At 30.8% G+C, this 23,141-nt stretch overlaps 1 protein-coding gene and 1 non-coding gene across 2 annotated transcripts in view; one reads left to right on the top strand and one right to left on the bottom strand.

Moving 5' to 3' along the window:
* tkv (thickveins) overlaps nt 1–23,141 on the bottom strand; it is a 392,745-nt gene that overhangs the window by 317,497 nt on the left and 52,107 nt on the right. The gene's annotated exons all lie outside the window — the stretch shown is intronic.
* TRNAG-GCC (transfer RNA glycine (anticodon GCC)) lies at nt 2,812–2,882 on the top strand. The gene has a single exon. It is a non-coding gene; the product is annotated as a tRNA-Gly (tRNA).

Here is a 23,141-nt window from a genome sequence, read left to right as displayed (position 1 = left end):
TAAACATACATAAGGAGTGAAATCGAAAAAATCTTAACATACATAAATGTTAATAAAAAAGAAACCACTAAACATACAGTTTTGATTGAAATTGTTATTACAACTTACAAAAAATATTATTTTTATAGTTCTAATCAATAGAACCTTTCCCGGTAGCCCTTCCATTAAGTGTTTTGTCACTTTGTTCGAACACATAGTCCATCTCCGTTTAAAATCTACCACACTTTTGAATACCTTTTTTGTGCACTTCAATTCTCTTTTAACAAGAGCCCAATATCTCTCCACTGGCCTTAGATCTACGCAGTTTGGAGAATTTGTATGTCTTGGTACAAATACCATATTATTGTTCTTATACCACTCATGACCTTGCTTACCATAGTGACAGGATGCCAAATCAGTCCAAAAGTAAGTGGACACATTAAGAAGTCTTATGAATGGTAGCATCCACATTTGTAAATATTCCTGGATGTAAATTTCGGTATTTATAGAGCTCTTTGTAACAAATGTTTGGACTTCTTTTGCCGCAACTGCATATTGCTTGCCATACCAAAAACTTTTTGGGATTTTTATTGCTTTTGGGCCTTAAACTCTTTTACAACATTCCCTCAAGCATCAACAACATAAAAATATTGACCCGGAAGCTGCTCATTATGCAGCAGGTATATTTATACCCTACACCACCATAGTGGGGAGGGTATAATGCGTTTGTGCAGATGTTTGTAACGCACAAAAATATTAGTCTGACACCCACCTTAAAGAATACCGATCGACTTAGAATCACTTTCTGAGTCGATTAAACGATGTCCGTCCGTCAGGTCGGCTGGCAGGCTGGCTGTCCATGTAAACCTTGTGCGCAGAGTACAGGTCGCAATTTTGAAGATATTTCGATAAAATTTGGTACATATTATTTTTTCGGCCCAAGGACCAAGCCTATTGAAACTGGCTGACATCGGACCATTATTTCACCTAGCCTCCATACAAATGTCCTTCCGAAATTGGACTTTATCGGTCATAAATGTTTAATTTATAAATTTATATCCACAAATTCCGCTACAAATAAGTTTTATAAATACAAAATTCATGTCACCAAATTTTGATACGATCGGTCCATAATTAGTCATAGCTCCCATATAGACCCGCTTAAAATGTTGGTATACTCACAAAATTCAGCATAGTAAACTTTCATATAGACACAAATCACACGACCTAATTTCATGGTGATCGGTCCATAATTGGTCATAGCCCCCATATAAGGTCCACTTCCGAAAATCACTCAAAAATATGATTTATTGAAATTTTAAAAGAAAAATGTTTTTGCTCTTTTACTTAGTGTAGGGTATTATATGGTCGGGCTTGACCGACCATACATTCTTACTTGTTTTTTTTTATAAAATTTGTCTTCAATTTCCCTGCTCTGTCTTTGGCCTCTAAATTTTTAGCAGAGTTCCTGTCATTAACTTTTTGAGCATTGTATGTTTTTAAACCTGCATAGGCTTTAACTTTTAGTACCAAATAGTCCGAGTGCTGAGCTAACCGGACTGCTTTCCTACCAGATGTGTTGGGAGCTCTTTTGAAAATGTTTTCTATTTATTGCCCTTTAGAAACATCAAGTGGACTATTCCTTCTACCTGAAACAGGTTTTCTATCAACGGACAAGTTCTCCTGATACTGTTTAATAACATTGGAATCAGTTTACCGGCAGACCATTGATTGTTTGGCCAACTTTTTGTAAGACCATATTCAAAAATCTTCTGACTATCCTGTTTAAATACCAGGTGAGATATATGGTGTCAAATTAGATCATCTCAAGTGTGCTTTGTTCATCATGGAATCTCTCCAGCCCAATTAGTATTCTGGTTGCCTTTGCATCCAACTTTGACCAAATAGCCCTGGACACCCTGCAATCGGTCTTGCTACTCCAGGATTGGTTCGTAAAATCCCGGAGTCTTTTGAAGATCAACCTATAGTAGCGGAATATAGGAGGTTTAATCTCCCAGTCCTGTGCGACCAATGAAGGTCCTAATTGCGCAGTGTTCGGTTATCACACTCCTACTAAAGACCTGAGACTTTTCCTATCCAACCCGATTTGTATTTTGGTTGCCTTTGCATCCAACTTTGGCCAAATAGCCCTGGTTCGTAGACAACCTATAGTAGTGGCATATAGGAGGTTTAACCTCCCAGTTCCAATTAATTATGTTCAGATCCCAACGCTGTCTGGCCAGTTCATCTGCTATATCATTTCCCTGCATGTTACATCAACTACATAAACTACGGCTACTGCGCCAGATTTTATCTCGGACCTAGCAGTGAAAACTGCACCTCTTTCAAACAGCTGTCCAGATCCAATCCACTCGTTCCTACTTGAAAACACAACCTAAAATTCATTGAAATCTTGTGCATTTATTTATTTCTTTATAATTTCTATCTTTTATTGCAAATATTGAAATATGATTATTAATGAAATTGCCAACATACATGTCCCCTAAAAATTTCAATATTCAATTATTTACATTTGTTTCATTAAGACAAATCGTTTACTACGCCCCAATATTTTCTTAAAACATTAAATCAATTGATATTTAAAATGTTTATGTCTTATCAGGGGGATTTATTTTATTCTGGGTTTGAGAGTAAAAAAAAAGACAATTTAAATCCAATATATAAATAGCCATACATTTATACAGACAAACTGACACACAGCCATACAGATATCATTATTAAGTTAGCCGGTAGTCACGATTCTTTAAAAAACACCAAACGAAATACAACCATTAAGCAAAGACACAGTATTTAAATGGAAAACCAACACAAGCATCGGTGGTTCAGTGGTAGAATGCTCGCCTGCCACGCGGGCGGCCCGGGTTCGATTCCCGGCCGATGCAATTTATTTTTTTCTTTTTCTTTTTTCTAATATTTTTAATTTAATATGATTTTTTTTGTTGTTGTTAGATGTTGCTTTTATTTTAATTGAACTGTAAACAAGATTGTGATGTTTGTTATTGGCCATAAATTAAAATTATTACACCATCGTTTTGTGCTACAAAATCTTAAAATAAACCTGAGTTGTTGGTTGGTTGGCTGTATGCCGCAATATTTGTTGTTTGGTTGTTTTAAAATGAAATGTGGTCACAAATTAGTCTTCATTATGTCAATAAATCATTTTCCATAACGTAAATGTGAAGGAAAAAAAACATATTTAACAAATTTTTAATAGACTAAAAACAAGATCTAGGAAATATAGTACAACTCATATAAGCTAGCTGCCACACCACGCATTGTTGCATGCAACGTCTATAGATACATATTTGAATAGTGTGGCGTAGACATAAAAATTACATGAAAAAAATCACGTTTATATCCTTTTTTTTTCTTTAAAGAAATTAAAAAAAAAACGTTTGTAATAGAGAAAAATATCATAACGACGTTATGGTTTATAATTTATATGTCTATGTATTTATTAGGTGGGACTATAAATAGAAAAAAATCGAGGAAAATTAACAAATGGTTTCAAATTTAACTGTTAAACAGAGTGATCGATATTCCAAGACACCGATCTTTCTAGGGTCAATTAATATTGAAATTTACAACAAAGACTACCGTACAAATAGAGTCCTCGTTATTGTATAATTCCGCTCCAAAACTCTCTTTATAAACTCTCACATATTTTTTGGAAAAATTATATAAAATTAGTTTTTTATGACAATTTTAATCAAAACAAAGAAATACAAAAAATAATAAAATCTCTTAAATAATCAGATGAAAGCATGTCATAAATATTGAGATTTGTAGGAGACTTAAGAAAAAGAAAATAATGAAGATATTTTTAACGAAGCACAGTGGTTTAGAAACTTTTTTTTTTGGAAATAATTCGGTATCTCGGGAACTATTGGAGATATTATTACAAAATTTCACATGGTTAGAGCAGAGGTGTTTTTGAGTTGAATTACATTTGTTCAGCTTCCTAGGGGTAATACGGGCCAGTTAGTGCCCCCTCAAAGTTGGTCACCTCGGGTCTCAAAATTTTTAAAAAAATCCCCAAAAATTCATTTATGATCCGAATGAGCTGAAATTTAAAATATAAATAGTCCTTGAGAAGATCTACAAAAAATACTTGGTAACAGTTATCTCGTCCGTGTAAAAAGTTACACGCATCCAAAGTTGGAACATGTAAAATAATTTTTTACGATTTTTCCTAAAAAAGTCCCTATATTTTTTCTTTTGTAGAAACAAATTTTCTTTGGGACTATATACAATTTTTATATGTTCCGGAAAGAAAACTTAATGCAAAAGCATGTAAAGTAAAATTGGGCTCACTTAAGCGGACACAGAATCCCCCAGACCTATCCAAACTTGGACAATTTTAAAAAAAATATTTAGGTTTCAGTAAAAAATTCTAAACAGGCAAAGCACCGATCCTCGAAAAAGTTCCGTATTTGTATAACACTATATGTTGTTTAAATACTTAGAAAGTTGTTTTACTATCACACGGTAAATAGCGTCACAGTAGACACTTTTCTAAAAAAACTCAGTTTTTGGAACACATTTTCCCCGTTTTAGGAATTTCGGTATTTGAAAATAAAAAATGTCAAAAATTATAATGTCATTAATTTAAGGACATTTGGATCTAAATTAGTTCCCAATTTTGTTATGATATCTTTAACCGTTAAAATTTTACATTAAATCAAATTATATATTTTTATTCGTGGAAAATCACCATATGAAAGTTTTTTTAGTTTTTAAGGTAAATGAAGTCCCAAAATTTTATAAAATTATTTAATTTTACTAAAATATCAATCCTCAGGTCATAATGTTTTCAACAGTATCAAATACTTATATAAAAAGCCTTTATTTACTCCTCAGAAGTTCCACAAACCTTGCCCGCTTTGACAAATTTGTACATTTTTTCATATAGAAATTTTCATGAAGGCAACTAAGAAGCATTCGAAAAGATTTGTATGATGAGTAGAAATCAGAACAAAGTGGGGAAAAATCCATTCAAATCTGCCATGAAAACATAAAGAGTTATAAGCGGAGTTCAGTATTAAGTGCGAATGGTATTGCATCATTGCAAGTGCAAAATTGTAAATGTTTTTGTGTGTATTTTGTTATTGGATTACGGTAAAATTTTGTATTTGAAATGATGCTAGACCATTCGCACTTAACAGTGAATACCGCTATAGTGTATTTTCGATTTTCTTTTCGAATCCTGATTGTGAAAAAATATATTGTTACGAAATTGCACTATCAATTTGAATTTAACGGTCTGTGACGACTGCTTGCAATATTCATCATGTTTATAAACATTTCCATCAGTAGAACCTTCCAGTTATCAACAATGTTGATAATACGCAGTTATTAACATTGTTTATAAGTATAACAACATTAACTGTTAAAGTTGCTAAAAGAACAAGCTGCTCTAGATAGAACAATAAAACATTCTAGTTTTGACCGTTAGATAATTCATGAAACTACTAGAAGATGGAACTGTGTATGTTGATAAGCAAATTGCAGAGAGTTATTGTATTCTAAGCGCTGTTAGGCTTAACATCAACTGTATTGCCAGTGTGTGTAATATAAGTGTGTCTATTAAAAGTGTGTGTAAAAAAGTGACTACTTAAATTGTTGTGTAAATTTAAATAAATAAAGAGTTGTTACAAATTTTAAACTACTGATCGCTTTTATATGCAATTAAAATAATACGGTTTACTGAAAGGATATAAACCACCGTTTTTAAAAGGTAAAAACGTAAGGTAAAAACGTATAATGAACACAGAAGTGGAAAAATTGTCCAAAACCCACATGTGATTACTAAAAAACTAATACATCCACAAAGTGTCACGGTTTGGTGGGGATTTTGTGCTGGAGGCAAGAGTTTCATAATGATGCTGATTTATGTGCAGATCGAAATGAAAGTTGCTGATCAAAATCTAAGGACTCTTCGATACTTTCGGATGTGAAAAGCAAAGAAAAATTGTACATGCATTTTCTATCGAATTTCCTCCATTCATCACTTTACAGATTAGTATATAGACTTGCGGGGATGTGTACGTGATAACAATTTGGAATGACTTTGTTTAAAATTAAATTTAAGAATTTCATTTACAAGATTGCTTTACAGCGAACTTTCTCAATAATACCATATTTAATCCGTTATTAAAACATTAATTTAATAGTTCAATTTTTACTGAAAAATTTAATTTCAATAAAAGAAAACAATTTCTAGATATATTTTTAATTATTCTAGGAAAAGTGTCTAATAACACAGGGCAACAAAATTTTAATTTCTTTTTTTAAATTGTGAATCTCAAAAATGGTTAGTCCTATATACTATGTTTTGCTTTTGTTAAAATTTTTGTTACAATAACAAAACACATGTACAATTTACACTCAAGTACACGCTTGTAAGCAAAAAAAATTTGGGAAATTGAGTGAATTCACTTAATTGTGAATAAATTCGAAAATAATCCATCGATTTTTATGATCGATATACCATTTTGTTCCTATTACATGTGGCTTTGCGATAAAGCAATAAATATAAACAATTTCAGACGTTTTCGATTTTTAATGATTTTTTTTAAAACAAAAAAATTGGATATTTTTATATAAAAAATATATTTTTTGCTTCAATTTGTTATTATAACTCCGAAACTACTGACCCGATTAAAACACAATATATATGGGAAAATTTGTACATAGCATGGGAAAAATTTTTCAAAATTCAATTAATCGAAAAAGGAACATTAACTACTCAATTTTATGTATATCAAACAAAAAAGTAAAATTTTGAGAAAATGAGCGAATTCACTTAATTGTGAATAAATTTAAAAATAATCAATCGATTTTTATGACCGATATCTCATTTGTTGCTGATATATGTGGGTTTGCGATAAAGCAATAAACCTGAACAATTTCTGCCGTTTTCGATTTTTCATGAGTTTTTTAAAACACAAAAATTAGCTATTTTCACGTAAAAAATATATAGCCGATTAAAACACAATATATAAACGGATTAAAGGTTGTGTAAATTTAAACTTTTCCAAGTTTATTTTATAATATCGGACTAACCCTTTTTGAGTTATCATAAATTATGTGGAGAAACATCTAAAAAATTCACAATTTTACAAAAAAAATTAAAAAAAAAACTTCTCCATAAAATTTAAAATTTGGACCTTATTTGTACTACTGAAACCACAATATATCAAAATTGTGTAGTGGTTTAAAACAGAGTACGGAAATAAACAAATCGAAACGTTTGCTATCGTTTTGTTTTGTTCTTTTCAGTGAGTAAAACTAAAACCAAACATAAACAATGAGAATGATTGTGCCATTTTGTTTTGTTTTTTTCTCGTGAGCACTGTAAATTAATATAAACGTACTCAGCTAGAAAAGAAAAGAGTAAGAACAATATTGATAAAAAACGTTTAACAAACGTTTGGTAATTGATTTACTCTTTATAATAGAGAACACAGTACAAAAAAAAAAACAAAACCAATAAAAAATACGTTTCTCCATCTGTTTTGTACTCAAATGTACGATTGTAACCAGCGTTGCCGCTTTGGTCAACAAATTGACTTTTGGTAGTTTGGTTGGTTTGTTCCGATTTTTGTCGGATTTTGGTAGGCAATAGGGTATTCAATTAATCGGGTTTCTGGTTTAATCGGTTAATCGAGCAAATAATTAATCGGGGTTTAGATTTAATCGGTTAATAATCGGTTAATTTTAAATTATTCGATTAACCGAATAAATTATATTTAAATGTTAAACTGAAACTAAATCACGAATTTTGTGTACTTATTGAAGTATTTTATTAATAAAAAGAACAAAAACATAAAAAATAAACAAAACATAACAATTCAACCAAACAGTAAATAATTTTCTTTAGTTTTAATAAAACTCGACCTGGAAAAAACTCTCACGCTGATTGTAGATGTTGGAGAAATCGAAAGTAAGACAAGGTAAAGAATATCCAATTTGTCAGTTATTTTTTTAGTTTTTTCTAAGCATATAAAATCCTCCATTATACCATTGGAGTCCTTTTTGGACTATTTAGATTTTAAATACTTTTAATAATTTCGATAAGTTGTGAAAAAAAACTTATTTCAGTAGTGTCTCCAGTTTCGTCTATTATTATGTTCTCATCCGACAATTACATGTAAATTAAATATATCAGTTATTATAATACTCACTAAACATATTTCTTGAATGTTCGAAAAAATATGTAATTTTACTTTGACATTTGTATTTGAATTAAAATGGAAAATTAAAAACAAAAAAATTATGTTAAAGTGCAAAAAAAGAAATTTCGGTTAATCGGTTAACCGACACAAATTAATCGGTTTATTCGTTATTTGAAAATCGGCAATTTTGAATTATTCGAACAGTTAACCGACCAAAATTAATCGGTTAACCGATTAACGGTTAACCGATTGAATACCCTAGTAGGCAACGATAATTCTGAATACATATGTAAGTATTTAAGAATAAAATAATAAAAAACATAACGAAAAAAATATGTCATGCCAAAATAATACAATTTTTGGTAAAATATGAAGTTACTTCTTAAATTTAGTTTATTCAGATAAATATTTAGTATTTAGTAGTGTTCAGTTCAAAAAAATGCAAAAGGGCTCGCAAAACGTTTCTTTTCTAATATTATTTTTTCAGCTATTTCAAGATTTCAGTTTTATATAAAGTAAAATTTTGGGTGAACATTTGTAAGGGGGCTCTTGAAATAATGGACAGATTTTTACCAGTTTCAATAGGCTCCGACATTGGGTCAAAATATCTTTAAAATTATGGCCTGTACTTTGTGCACAAGTTTATATGAACAACCATCCAGATGGACGGACGGATGGACAACGTTAAATCGTTAAAATGTTTAACATATTTATGATTTTAGTATTATTAAATAATTTTCTTCCTCTTGGTAATTTTATAGCAGTAATACTATAATTTTACGTTAACTATTAATTTTAAACCAATCCATAAAGCATTTCTCAAATATTCAAAATTTGGTAGTTTTTAATCAGAAATTTGGTAGGAAAAATATTTTATGAGTGGCAAGCAACGCTGATTGTAACGGTAAATTAAATAATGCAGATGAGTGAAAAGCCAATCGTTTCGTTTTCTCTCTTTGTCACTTGAAAAGTTTTTTTTTTGTTTTTGCTCATGTACAATACAATTTAAAATTTTTGATTTGTTTTGTACATTTTGCAAACGTTTGCGAAATGTTTTGTTTGTTTTCATACTCTAGTTTAAAATGCCTATAAAATATTTTCTCTGAACTCTTTTTAATTTATCAAAAAAGGGAGATCAAAATTTTGACACTGTGATAGACCAGTGAACATCCGAAAAGATATAAATAATTTTATTGTTGCTATTTTTACCTTTACCTTTGCATTTTTAATTTTTTTTTGGAATAGTTTCTTTTGTTGCTCCTTTTTTGCTTTTCCTTATATTTTTTACTAAAAGCACCGATTTTTGTGGATTTTTTGCCTTCTCTGGTGATCATACAAAATAAAAAAAATCTAAAATTGCTTATAAACTACAGAATCTATATATATAAAAATGAAATGGTCCATGTATGTAATGTCATCACGTGAGAACGGCTGATTTGGCTGATTTTTTTTTTATTCGATTCGAAATTTTCAGGATTCGATTCGAAATTTTCAGTTTGTAAAGAAAAAGTATGCAGTACAAATTTAGATATCTTATTTGCAAATAAATAAGAACAGGCAAGTGTATGTGGATTGGAGAAACTTGAAGAACTAACATTAGTAAATGTTAAGTTAAGAATAAAAACAAGTAAGAGTGCTGTTCGGCTGTGCCGAATCTTATATACCCTTCACCAAATTATACTTCAAAATAAAAATTTTAAATATTTTTAGGTAAACAAAATTTATTTTTTTTCCAAAGTTGTTTTTTTAATTTTTTGGAAAAAAAAATTTTCTAATTGTTATTTTAATTTTTTTTTGTTTTTTCAATTTTTTTTTTTTTGGTGAAAAAAAAATTCGGGTTCAAAATTTTTTTCCGATTTTGACCCATTGTAGGTCCAACTTACTATGGTCTTATATACGTCGTTGCAAATGTCTTCCAAATATATATCATTAGATATCCATATTGTCTATCTTAATGTCTTAGTAATCCAGATATAGATAAAAAGTAGGTCAAAAATCGAGGTTTTCCTGGTTTTTTCCTCATATCTCAGCCATTTGTGGACCGATTTTGCTGAAGCATGTCTGACAGAATTATTGAAGATTTGGATCCCGAAGATATCTGGGGTCTTTAAAAAATTGATTTCAACAGACAGACAGACGGACATGGCTTAACCGACTCCGCTATCTATAAGGATCCAGAATATATATACTTTATAGGGTCGGAAATGAAAAATGTAGAAATTACAAACGGAATGACAAACTTATATATACCCTTCTCACGAAGGTGAAGGGTATAATAATGGAAATCTATGAACTATAGCTAAAATTCAGTAAGATCAGTGATCTTCCATTGAATAATTTAAGATTTCAACAACGATTCGACCCTCTATTTTAAGATCTCACACCACCTGCCCTATCCAGTTGTCAAGTAAGGGACACGATTAAATGTTGCAGAAATAACGAAATCAACTTTGTACAAAAATAAACCAATTCATCTAATTTTACGAAATTGCGACCAATAGGTGATCAATTATAAGAGGAAGGTAAGTAAGAATGTTAGTGTGAACTATAAAAGAGTTCTCAACAAAGTGGAATTTGGCAGCCCAAAACAGGCTGAAATTCTCATGCAAATTTTTATAATTATTTTATTGAGTTTCTCAAGTAGTCGGTGATCGTAGACACCTATCATGATCGGTTACATATTTACTTGTAAACAACACGAATGTAAACAAAGTTCATACAAATTTTCAAATACAAATAATAATAAATAGCTGGTCTTATGTTGCTTTAATCCATATTCCATGTTCTCCTTATGCTTACCACTGATTTAATGAAAATTTTATTAAAAAATCAAAAATAGTAATAAAATACATAATTATTCCACCATATTATTTAAAACAATTGCTTCAAATTAACTCAAATCTAGTTTATAAAGCTCACACAACCAAATTAATTTACAATTTGTTACCAGTTTATTTTAAATTTAAGTATTTTTCTCATGTGTTGCAAATAAGTTCCAGAGGTTAATTACGTGGCTTTGCCACTAAAGGTGAATTATTGTCAAAATCAAGTAATTTTCCAAAAAAAAAATAAAAAAATTAAGTAACTCTAAGCCATTCGTGTCTAAACCAGTCACTAGTCTATATTAATATTAAATGTAAACTAAAACATACGATGTAAAAGAAAACCAAAAAGGTGTTTGTGCTAATAACTTTAAACAATTCGGTTTAATACCAATTTAGTTATGGTCACTTAACACCTCAATTTATACTAATACACACTGACTAACTAACTCACAGACTGACTGCATGGACTTGGTCGTAAAGCTTTGCTTAAGAAAAATAAGAAAAAAAACATTTCTCAATGACTCCATTGAATGGACCATAAAAAGAAATTAACAGCAAGCAACTGCAATCATTATCTTTAAAGCCGAAGTAAACAGACCGTACAGAGTTGGCCATAGTTTAAGTTAGTTATGTTGGTACATATTACAACAAGTTCGTTTGAGTTGTTTGACGGTATTAAGTTCGAGATGATACCCTACAATGGGAGCAGAATATAGTAAAGTGATGGAGTTTATTTTAACTCAAAACGATCAGTGATCAGTTGGAAAAAATTCAAAATTTTAGGGCCCTTTATTCTGTGATATAATTCAGCTTGAAGCTTTAAGGTTGCTGTTCCATACATTTGATTGAGTCTAACCAAAAACAAAATCAGTTTCAGTTGTCTCAACAGAGATAAAAATAAAATTAAAGATCACCTCTCCTCGATAGCTTTGTGTATGATCTTCACAAGTCGACCTTTATCGGCAACAATGTTTTAGCATGTTTTTAATTTGTATATTTCTTACTTAAAGTGTTGGCAACATGTTGTGCTGTTGCTTTTGGTTTATCGCAAGCGAAGAGAGACACTCAAACAGCAGCAGCAACAAGAACAACAACAACAACGTAAAAAACAGTCATATTGTTGTCGTTTCACTGTAATGTGCAACTAATTTGCGTTTAATCATGTTGTGTTTAATTGCCCATCGAAATGTCATATAATCTCTATGTAGTATGCAACATATTGCACATACACACCTGTATTTATATGTATAATTGTAATTGTACATAAATGAAATTAAATTTTTCTTGCATTTTATTTAACAAACAAAATATTTTTTATCTGCATATGTTTGCAACGTATTTAGTTTAGAGCTTTTCAACTCGTCTTTTCTTCAGTTTTCAACCGAATTATTTATGATGATGACAACAACGATGGCGGTAACGATGGCCAGCGATGTGATCATGTAGAGACAATAAAATCAAACAACATTTGTTTATTGCGGCAACATCATGTATTTTTACATGTGCACTGGGGTAAATATTCATGTACATCTGTGGCAGACACAAAACAAACAGCATTTTGCGAAAAACCAACTTAAAAAAAATACAGGTGTAAAACAGTGGCAAATTATTTAGTGTCTTTATTTCGTGTTTCTCTCAATTTATTTTTTTTTGTTTGTTTTTCAGTGAAAAGAATGTAAAATATGTAGAAATATTTGTGTAGAAAATGTAAACATGATAAAGATACAATTGTAATTGGACAATTGTTATGTCATGTTGTATTTTTTTTATTTTAGACAATTTTCAATAAGAAATATATTTGACATTAAAAGAATTATTGCAGATAGATAGCTGAAAATGTGTAACAAATTTATTGGTTTTAAATATTTTAAATGAATAAACTACCAACACCTTTTATCCGCTACACTAAGTTTGAGAAATTGAGTACATTTTGATCTTCATGATCACTGATCTTTCTCGTGTATTTCATATAGAAAAGACTGTAAAGATATGTAAAATAATTTAATGAAAATTATCACTGATCTCGTACAATGAAGAGAAATTTAGTATCTTTCTGTCATTTTTCATATGAAATAACAATTCGCGATCACTGATCTCTATGACATTATTCATAAGAAAATACAAAATAAAAGTTGAGTTGCTTATCTATATATGTATCTATATAAAAGAGTAACGTTACTGACTGACTGAATGACTGACTGATTCATCATCGCACAGCCCAAACGGCTGAAGCTAGAATCACGAAATTTTAACTGTGGGTTCCTCCCTCCCCAAAACGATCCGATAAGAAGGGATTTTTGCAAATTCGAACGTTTAGGGGGTAAAAAATGGTAAAAACGGGTAAATTCGGTAACCTTATATCTTCAAAACTAATAAAGATACAAAAAAACTTAAAATAGCATTTTACTCCATTTAAAAAACTAAAAAGGGGATAAAATCGGGAAAATACATTTTATTGAAATTATTAAGCCAATTTTGATAAGTTTTTAACATTGGTTCCTGGATTCGTACAAAAATTAACTAACAGGGCCAAATCCGGGTAAACAGTTTGGTACTTTTTTGAAAACATATTTTTTCTTGGGCACATTAACACAGATTTTAATATTTTGAGACATGACTGTAGCATAAACAATTTTGGCAAAATGGAATATTTTTAAAGTTCGAACTTGAGGGGGGTGTTCAAGGAAGAAATGGGAAATTGGTACTTTTCTCCTAATGGTGCTTTTTTTAATATTTTAAATTATTTCACTTATCGACATTAAAGTTAGCTGATATGTATCTGAGTGAAGTTTGTGTTAGGAATAGGGTACAATATTTAGGTACCAAAATGTGAGAACTGAACTATAGATACTTTTTTATTCATCTAATGGTACTTTTTGAATTTTATATGACAATGGACTTAGAAACATGAAATTAAGCATACACGGTCCTATATCAGTTAGAATTCTAGGGGGAGACTTTTTGGTACTTTTTCTTTAATCGAATGGTACTTTTTGTAATTTCTTCACCAATGAACCTAGAAACATGAAATAAAGCTTTTATGGACCGGAGTGAGTGGGAATCCACAAATGCCTGATTTTTGGTACTTTTTATATATTGTAGCGGTACTTTTTTGAATTTTCTGTAATACTGGACATAAAAATATGAAATTAATCGTATATGTTCTAAAGTGAGTGAGAATTCTAGGGGGAGACTTTTTGGTACTTTTTCTTTATTCTAATGGTACTTTTTTGAATTTTCTATAACAATGAACTTAGAAACATGATATTTAGCATATATGGTTCTAAGTGAGTGAGAATTCTAGAGATAGACTTCTTGATACTTTTTCTTTATTCGACTTTTTGTAATTTCTTCACCAATTAACCTAAAACCATGAAATTAAGCTTATGTATATGGGAGTGAGTGGGAAACCACAAGTGGGGCTTTTTGGTACTTTTTATATATTCTAATGGTACTTTTTGAATTTTCTGCAATAATGGACATAGAAATATGAAATTAGGCGTCTATGGTCCCAAGTGAGTGTAAATTCAAGGCCATACTTCTTTGTACTTTTTCTTTGTTCTCATAGGTACTTTTTTAAATTTACTATAATAACGGCCCTAGAGTTTCCAAAAAACCGAAGAATTTCAAACCGCGGTTTCGTTTTTGTGATAATTTTTAAATATTAATTGTTATAGAAACAAAATTAGTTGATAATATAGGAAAGGCTATACAAATTTAAAATTCAAACTTGACGGGTTATAGTTTAGTGAGTGCGAATTCAAAAGTGATAATCAATGGTACTATTTGTTTATTGCAATGGTACTTTTTGAATAATTTATAATAATAAACCAAAAAATTTAAAATTAGGCACACATGATTCTGAATGAATTTGAATTCACAAAAGGTGACTTTAGTGGTAACTTTCTTTTGCATTTTCTATAATAATGGACCCAGAAATATGAAATTAGACATTTACAATCAGATTCACAAATGGAGACTTATAGTACTACTTCACTCTTTAATTGGGGTGGCGAAGCGCACCGGGTCAGCTAGTATTTTATAAAATGTTATGGTTTAATAATAAAAAATAATCTAATATTTACGGCTCACTTAATTTTCAATCATTTTTCCATATGGTTTTGTTTTAAGACAGTATGTAATTTGTTAAATAGTAATTTACCTGTAAAGAAAATAAAATATAAAATAAATTTATTAGTATTTATTTAACATTATCATAAATAATTTTAAAGTTATGTTTAAAAATTTGTAGGTCAATACATATAATAATACAAGTAGTAGTAGACTAAAAGACCATATTTAGAAACGAATAATTATGATTTGATAGTCATCGCTGTTTTGCAAATACATACTAAAGAAATACAAAAAAAAACACAAGTAAGAAAGTATGGTTGGTCAAGCCCGACCATATAATACCCTACACTAAGTAAAAGAGCAAAAACATTTTTCTTTTAAAATTTCAATAATTTATATTTTTGAGTGATTTTCGGAAGTGGGCCTTATATGGGAGCTATGACCAATTATGGACCGATCACCATAAAATTAGGTCGAGTGATTTATGTCTATATGAAAGTTATTTATGTTGAATTTTGTGTATATACCAACATTTTTAAGTGATTTAAGCACGTTAAACTGATTTTCGGAAGCGGGACTATATGGGAGCTATGACTAATTATGGACCGATCGTAACAAAATTTGGTGACATGAATTTTGTATATATAAAACTTATTTGGAGCGAAATTTGTGTAGATACATATATAAATTAAACATTTATGATCAATAAAGTCCTATTTCGGAAGGACATTTGTATGGGGGCTAGGTGAAATAATGGACCGATATCAGCCAGTTTCAATAGGCTTAGTCCTTGGGCCGAAAAAATAATATGTACCAAATTTGATCGAAATATCTTCAAAATTGCGACCTGTACTCTGCGCACAAGGTTTACATGGACAGCCTGCCGACCAGCCAGCCAGACGGACGGACGGACATCGTTTAATCGACTCAGAAAGTGATTCTAAGTCGATCGTTATACTTTAAGGTGGGTGTTAGACCAATATTTTTGAACTGAATATTCGAATTCAAACAGCGTTGCCAACTTACGATCAATGGTCAACTGAAAGCTTTTATTTAATAATGCCCACAGATATTTTACAGTTTGCTATTACAGCACTGTTATTTGAAAGCATTATGCTACTTTTAAATCAGCCCTTCAAATCGTTATATTTGAATTCAAGTACAATTTCGTAACAATATGTTTTGAATTTATGTTTCCATTTTACTGGAGAATGCTATTGAAATAAAGTGTTAATACAAATGTAATTCAATTGCTTGACTATAATTTAAGGCTGGAATTACACTTGAATTCCAGTAAAAATGCATATTGGAAAGGTTAATGCTGGCAGTTGTTTCGATAATTACGAAATAATGCAAGCAGTTCTTGATCTTGCCTTTAAAATAAAACTGTGAATCTCCCTACTACTAATTTCCACAATCATGATCAATAAAATACAAAAAAATTTTCAATAATTTTTAAACAATTCTAGCTATACCGTAATAAATATCAAAATGCTATTGATCAAATTATCTATTAGATACAAATAAGTATTTGGACGTAAAATAAAAACTAAAAAAAAAACTATTGAGCTGATCGCACAAGTACAAGTTTGAGTACAATCAAAATTGGACATTAATAATAAATAAAATGTTGTGTTTGCCGCCATAAGCATAAATATTTATGTGCATTACATTTTGCACACGTTGAACGAATGCAAATTTCATAAAATAACAAAAAAACACAAGTAAGAAAGTATGGTTGGTCAAGCCCGACCATATAATACCCTACACCAAGTAAATGAGTAAAAATATTTTTCTTTTAAAATATCAATAATTTATATTTTTGAGTAATTTTTGGAAGTGGGCCTTATATGGGGGCTATGACCAATTATGGACCGATCACCATAAAATTAGGTCATGTGATTTATGTCTATATTAAAGTTAACTATGTTGAATGTATACCAACATTTTTAAGCGATTTATGCACTTTAAAGTGATTTTCGGAAGCGGGTCTATATGGGAGCTATGACTAATTATGGACCGATCGTAACAAAATTTGGTGACATGAATTTTGTATATATAAAACTTATTTGGAGCGAAATTTGTGTAGATACATAGATAAATTAAACATTTATGACCGATAAAGTCCAATTTCGAGGGGACATTCGTATGGGGGCTAGGTGAAATAATGGACCGATTTCAGCCAGTTTCAATAGGCTTGGTCCTTGGGCCGAAAAAGTAATATGTACCAAATTTGATCGAAATATCTTCAAAATTGCGACCTGTACTCTGCGCACAAGGTTTACATGGACAGCCAGCCAGCCAGCCAGCCAGCCAGCCAACCAGACGGACGGACGGACGGACATCGTTTAATCGACTCAGAAAGTGATTCTAAGTCGATCGGTATACTTTAAGGTGGGTGTTAGACTAATATTTTTGGGCGTTACAAACATCTGCACAAACGCATAATACCCTCCCCACTATGGTGGTGTAGGGTATAAAAACTAAAAAACACCAATAACTATTCGTGCAACACAAAAACATTGTTGTTTTTTCACTAAAAACACGTAGCATGTGCAGTACTGATCATAAACATGCAATAATTTGCAATACATACGTGTATTTGGTCAATTTGATATAAAAAAATCCAAACGAAATTTAAACATTGTTCCTATTGACACCTTACACAATGTTGATCGCAGTTAGTAGAGCCTGAAGGTGGTGGGTTCAGATACAAGAATTGCTTGTAATTTTGCCTAAAGACATTTGGAATCAAATTAGAATAACACTTAGTCATTATGTTAGTTGGATATGAGCAACTCCTCTCAATTATTTTGCAATTGATTTTAAATTTTTAGAGTGTTATTATTTAACTCCATGTCCAGCTGTGATCGGACAGATGTGGCTTATATTGCAGAAGTAAATGTCAGATCTCTAGTCTTCCATTCACTCTGGCATTTCTTCCACCATCACACCTTTACAACACTTAGAGAGTGATCTACTGTTTTCAAAGACAATTTCATATCGATCGCGTCTTTTACAATCGTTTAGCTATAAATTATAGATTTTACTTATAAACGTTTATTTTATTTCTTTATCTGTAGATGATTTATGATTGTAAAAACGTTGTAAAATGTAATAAAATAAAAAACAAACTGTTTGTTTGCATTCAATAGCAAACGAATACAAAAAATTATGATTACAGCTAAAGATTAAAATTAAAAGCGATAAAGTAGTATTGCAATTTAGCTAAATATGAAAAGTGTAGATGAGATTTAAATATGTATTAAATATTTATTAATATTTATTAATTATCATGTCAATTGACATGATAATTTTAGCATGATTAGTAATAGAAACAGTTATGCAAATGATCGATAGACACGCAATGAATGAAGCTAAGGATACCAGATTGTTTTAAGTCAAGAAGAATTGATATCTAATGCCATAATGGGATAAACTTCAATAATCAATAAATAAAGAATTTCCAAAGAAGTGAAAAAGAGGCAGTGATGAAAGAATTGAAAGCAATTCTACGAGAAGTCGTGTCAAATGTTTTAAATATACTTAGTATCATCATATAAATGGTCTAAAACAAGTAAGAAAGTATGGTCGGGCTTGACCGATAAGCAAAAAAAAAATTTCTTTTAAAATATCAATAATTTATATTCGTGAGTGATTTTTGAAATGTGCCTTATATGGGAGCTATGACCAATTATGGACCGATCATCATGAAATTAGGTCGTGTGATTTATGTCAGTATGAAAGTTATTTATGTTGACTTTGGTGTATATACCGACATTTTTAAGAGATTTATGCACGTTAAAGTGATTTTCGGAAGCGGGTCTATATGGGAGCTATGACTAATTATGGACCGATCGTAACAAAATTTGGTGACATGAATTTTGTATATATAAAACTTATTTGGAGCGAAATTTGTGTAGATACATAGACAAATTAAACATTTATGACCGATAAAGTCCAATTTCGAGAGGACATTTGTATGGGGGCTAGGTGAAATAATGTAATGATTTCAGCCAGTTTCAATAGGCATGGTCCTTGAGCCGAGAAAATAATATGTACCAAATTTTATCGAAATATCTTCAAAATTGCGACCTGTACTCTGCGCACATGGTTTACATGGACAGCCAGCCAACCAGCCAGCCAGACGGACAGACATAGTTTAAACTATGGCGGTGTAGGGTATAAATATTGAGAATTTAATAATGATTTTATGAATTTGCTAAAAAAAAAATCAATTGATTTTAACCTATCTTACTAAGTTATTGATAAATCGGACCTACAATGCGTCAAAATCGGGAAAACTAATTTTTAACCCAATAATATTTTTTTCACCAAAAAAATTATTTGTCCAACGAAATCACTTTAATTTTTTACAAAATGTACCCATTTTTTTGTACTCATTTCAAAATTTCGAATAATAAACAATTCAAGTTTAATTTTCTTATTTCATATGAAAAATGCCAGAAAGATCAGTGATCGAAAAAGTTTAAAAAATACAAAATTTCTCTTCACTGTACGAGATCAGTGATAATTTTCATTAAATTATTTTAGATATTTTGTGGTGGAAACTATCATGGATCACATATTTACAATAATTTTATTTAAAATAATTTGAGTCAATTTAAATTATTTGGAATTTTTGTTGCAAAGGATCAGTGATCACAAATTGTCATCATTTTCGTTCTAAACTCTATACTTTACGGATAAATAAATAATTGAATTTTCATTTTGTAATTCTGTATGAAATGCACGAAAAATATCAGTGATCACGAAGATCAAAACGTACTGAATTTCTCATTAAAGAGTGAGTTATCTATCAAGCCTAGTGTAGCTTATAAAAGGTATTGACAGTTATTATTTTTTGCTTTTTTTATAACTATTGGATGTACGACTTAAAAATGCGAGATTTTTTAAATTTTTTGCTTTTATTTTGAAACATTTAAACAGTAAAAATTTATTCAAAGTATTGGCTATTGCTAGCTATGACCTTTTTCCATCTTTCTGACAACTTATGGATTCCAAACCAAAAGAACTGCTGATCTTTGAAGGCCAAGAACGAATCAAGCCAATATCGGAAACTTTGTTCCAAAGTGAAGCTTATCCCAGAGAGATCGTTCTGCATCGATCGAAACAAATAGTATTCGGACGGGGCTGGAAGGTCTGGACTATAACACTTCATTCTAAATACTTTTTAACAGGTATTGTAACATGTGGCCGATCGATGTCATGATGGAATATTACGATTTCATGTCTGGCCGCATGTTCAGGGCGTTTTTCGGCCAATGCTCGCCTTAAACGTATCCGTTGCGTTCGGGATGATCTCAGCTCATAATAGATACGATCCTTTTGCTCCCACCAAATACAGAGAATTGCCTTAGCGCCATGGATATTTGGCTTTGTTTTCGATTCGGCTGGTTGGCCGGATCCATTTTTAATTTTAAGTCATGATTCGGTGCAAAAGTCATTTTCTTTTATAGCGTTCAAGCATGCAAAATCGTCTTCCAAGGTCATCAGCTTCAATTCGTATGGTACCCAATTTCCCTGCTTTTGGATGAATCCTGCTGCTCGCAAACGTTTTGAAATTGCTGTTTGAGAAGCTCCCAATGATTTTGGAAGCTCTTGTTGAGTTTTACAACAATCTTCATGGAGTAGTGCCTTCAATTCTTTGTCTAAACTTGGCTGGTCTGGGCGATCTTTGTTTTTCGTGTCGAAATCACCACTTCTGAACAGACCATCTCTCGCACGTTGAAACTGATGGAACAAATTCACCATCCGTGTCAAAATCACCACTCCTGAACCGCACAAACCATAACTCGCACGTTAAAACCGATAGAACACATTCACCATAAGTCCCCTTTTACAACGCGGAAATTGAAAGGCAGACAGACGAAGTTTGTTGGCGAGGGGTTGAAGAGGTAGAGTGTGTAGTAGACAGGTTTAGGTTAGTTCAAAAGAGCATACGAAAAAGGTCTGCCTTTCAATTTCTGCATTGTAAAAGGGGTCTAAGCTTTGGTGAAAAATCGGTGTGCATTTTTTTCAAATTAAAGAAGTAAAGCAAAACTTCCTCCATATGACGCTTTGTTGGTGCAAAATTCGATATTTTCGAAGAGAAAAAAACGTTGTTGTTTACACTATAATGTTCAATAACTAAGAGAGATTAAATGACAGATATGTACTCTTCATAATGACATATCGCACTGGTTCCTCTAAAGAGAGTCAACTCAAAATTTTTAAATTTTCACTTTTTGCAAGAAATCGGTGTACAGTGGACACATCTACCCTCTGTAAAAATCGTTCATTATTTTCTCTACTCTTTTGCCACAAAATACAGTATTAAAAAAAACAGTTTTTTGCCTCAACTGAAAATGATTAAATTTTGATTTGACTCTCTTTAGAGGAACCAGTGCGATATAAGTTATTAAAAACAAAAATCGAGATCAAAAGATATGCCATCTTTTGTAAATAACTTAAATATCTTTTAAACTATGGATATTTTTCAATATTTTTCCCGAAGTTAGATGGCCCTTATATGTTTCACACCATGAACAAAACATTGTAAACTAGTGTTATATTTCTAAAAATTTTAGTTTTTTATTTATAAAATTAACCAGATAACCGTTCCCTTGTTATTACGAAACTATATTAAGACATTTTATAATGATAAATAAAAAGCCATTTATTAGAAGACAATCAATTGTATTCGATTAACCAAAGTAATATATTGTTTTTATTTCAAAATTACTGCTATAGTTCTTGGAAAAATAATAAAGCTTAGTAGTTATCACAATTTATAAAGGCTTAATAAAACCTATTTGAAAAACATCTTTCTAATAACCCTCCTCAACAATTTTTAACTTGCTTCTTTATTTACTCTTTTATAACGATTTCTTTCAGTGTTAATTATTTAAATATATTTTTAAAGGTTCTCTACATTTACTTACAATGTTAATGATTAACGAGCTGCAATAAAATACAATGCAAGTACGAGTACGAGTACACAATAACAAAATACATAAAATTAAATAAATAAATAAATTACATTATATAAGAATTATACGAACAGGAAAATGGTTTTAAAACGTTTTTAAAACATAATTCAAAATCCGCTCATGGTTGACTAAACTGAAGTCACTGAATGTATGACTAGTAACAGTAAATAGCGGCCCATAAAAGGTAAAAAGTTTATGTATTTTTACAATCACTTAATAAAAAGGAACTTAAATAAACAGTGGAAAATAGCCGGTAATTTAATAGGGAGTATTAGTTAAAAACAGTTTTAAAGAACGTGACAAAACAAATTTATATTCCTTCCACTTCCCCTTGAATAGATATTTAGGCAAGATCACAGTGTAATAATTCTTTGATGTTGTTTGGTCTTACAAATTTAAGGTAAACTTAAATAAACTTTTTGCTCATCACAAAAATACTTCAATCTCATTGCAAAACCAATCCATAAACTTGATCTAAATTATTACAGTTCCTTACACAGCACAATTCAAAACCAAAACAACCCAAACTACTCTTCTGTGTGGATATCCCGATAGAATAGACGATAGAGGACTATCAATCTAGGGGTTGCCGGTTCGATTCCCGCCAATGACTCTGGGAGTATATGCAGACAATCTTTTTAGCTTCGCAATTTCTGTTTGTTTAAAAGAAGGAACGAATATCAATATCTTCTATGTAACCCCTCACTGTGATCTCCTTCTGTGTGAATATCCCGATAGACTAGACTATGGTGAACTATAAATCTGGGGGTTGCCGGTTCGATTCCTGCCAAAAACTCTGAGTGTATCTTGCAACAAGCTAAAAGATCAGTTCACTTCCCTTTGAACAAATGTTTAGGCAAGATCACAGTGTAATTCGTTAATGTTGTTTGGTCTTACAAATGTAATGTAAACTTAAATAAACCTTTAGCTCATCACAAAAATACTTCATTCTCATTGGAAAATCAATCCAAAAACTTGATCGTAATTATTACAGTTCCTTACACAGGACAATCCGAAACCGAAACAATCCTAACCAATCTTCAATATGAGGGTTGCGGGTTCGAATCCCTCCA

The sequence above is a fragment of the Calliphora vicina genome, chromosome 2 (assembly GCF_958450345.1).
Source record: "Calliphora vicina chromosome 2, idCalVici1.1, whole genome shotgun sequence".
Taxonomy (NCBI): domain Eukaryota; kingdom Metazoa; phylum Arthropoda; class Insecta; order Diptera; family Calliphoridae; genus Calliphora; species Calliphora vicina.
Note: the sequence above shows the minus strand (reverse complement) of the source record. Positions and strands in the feature narration are given on the sequence as shown.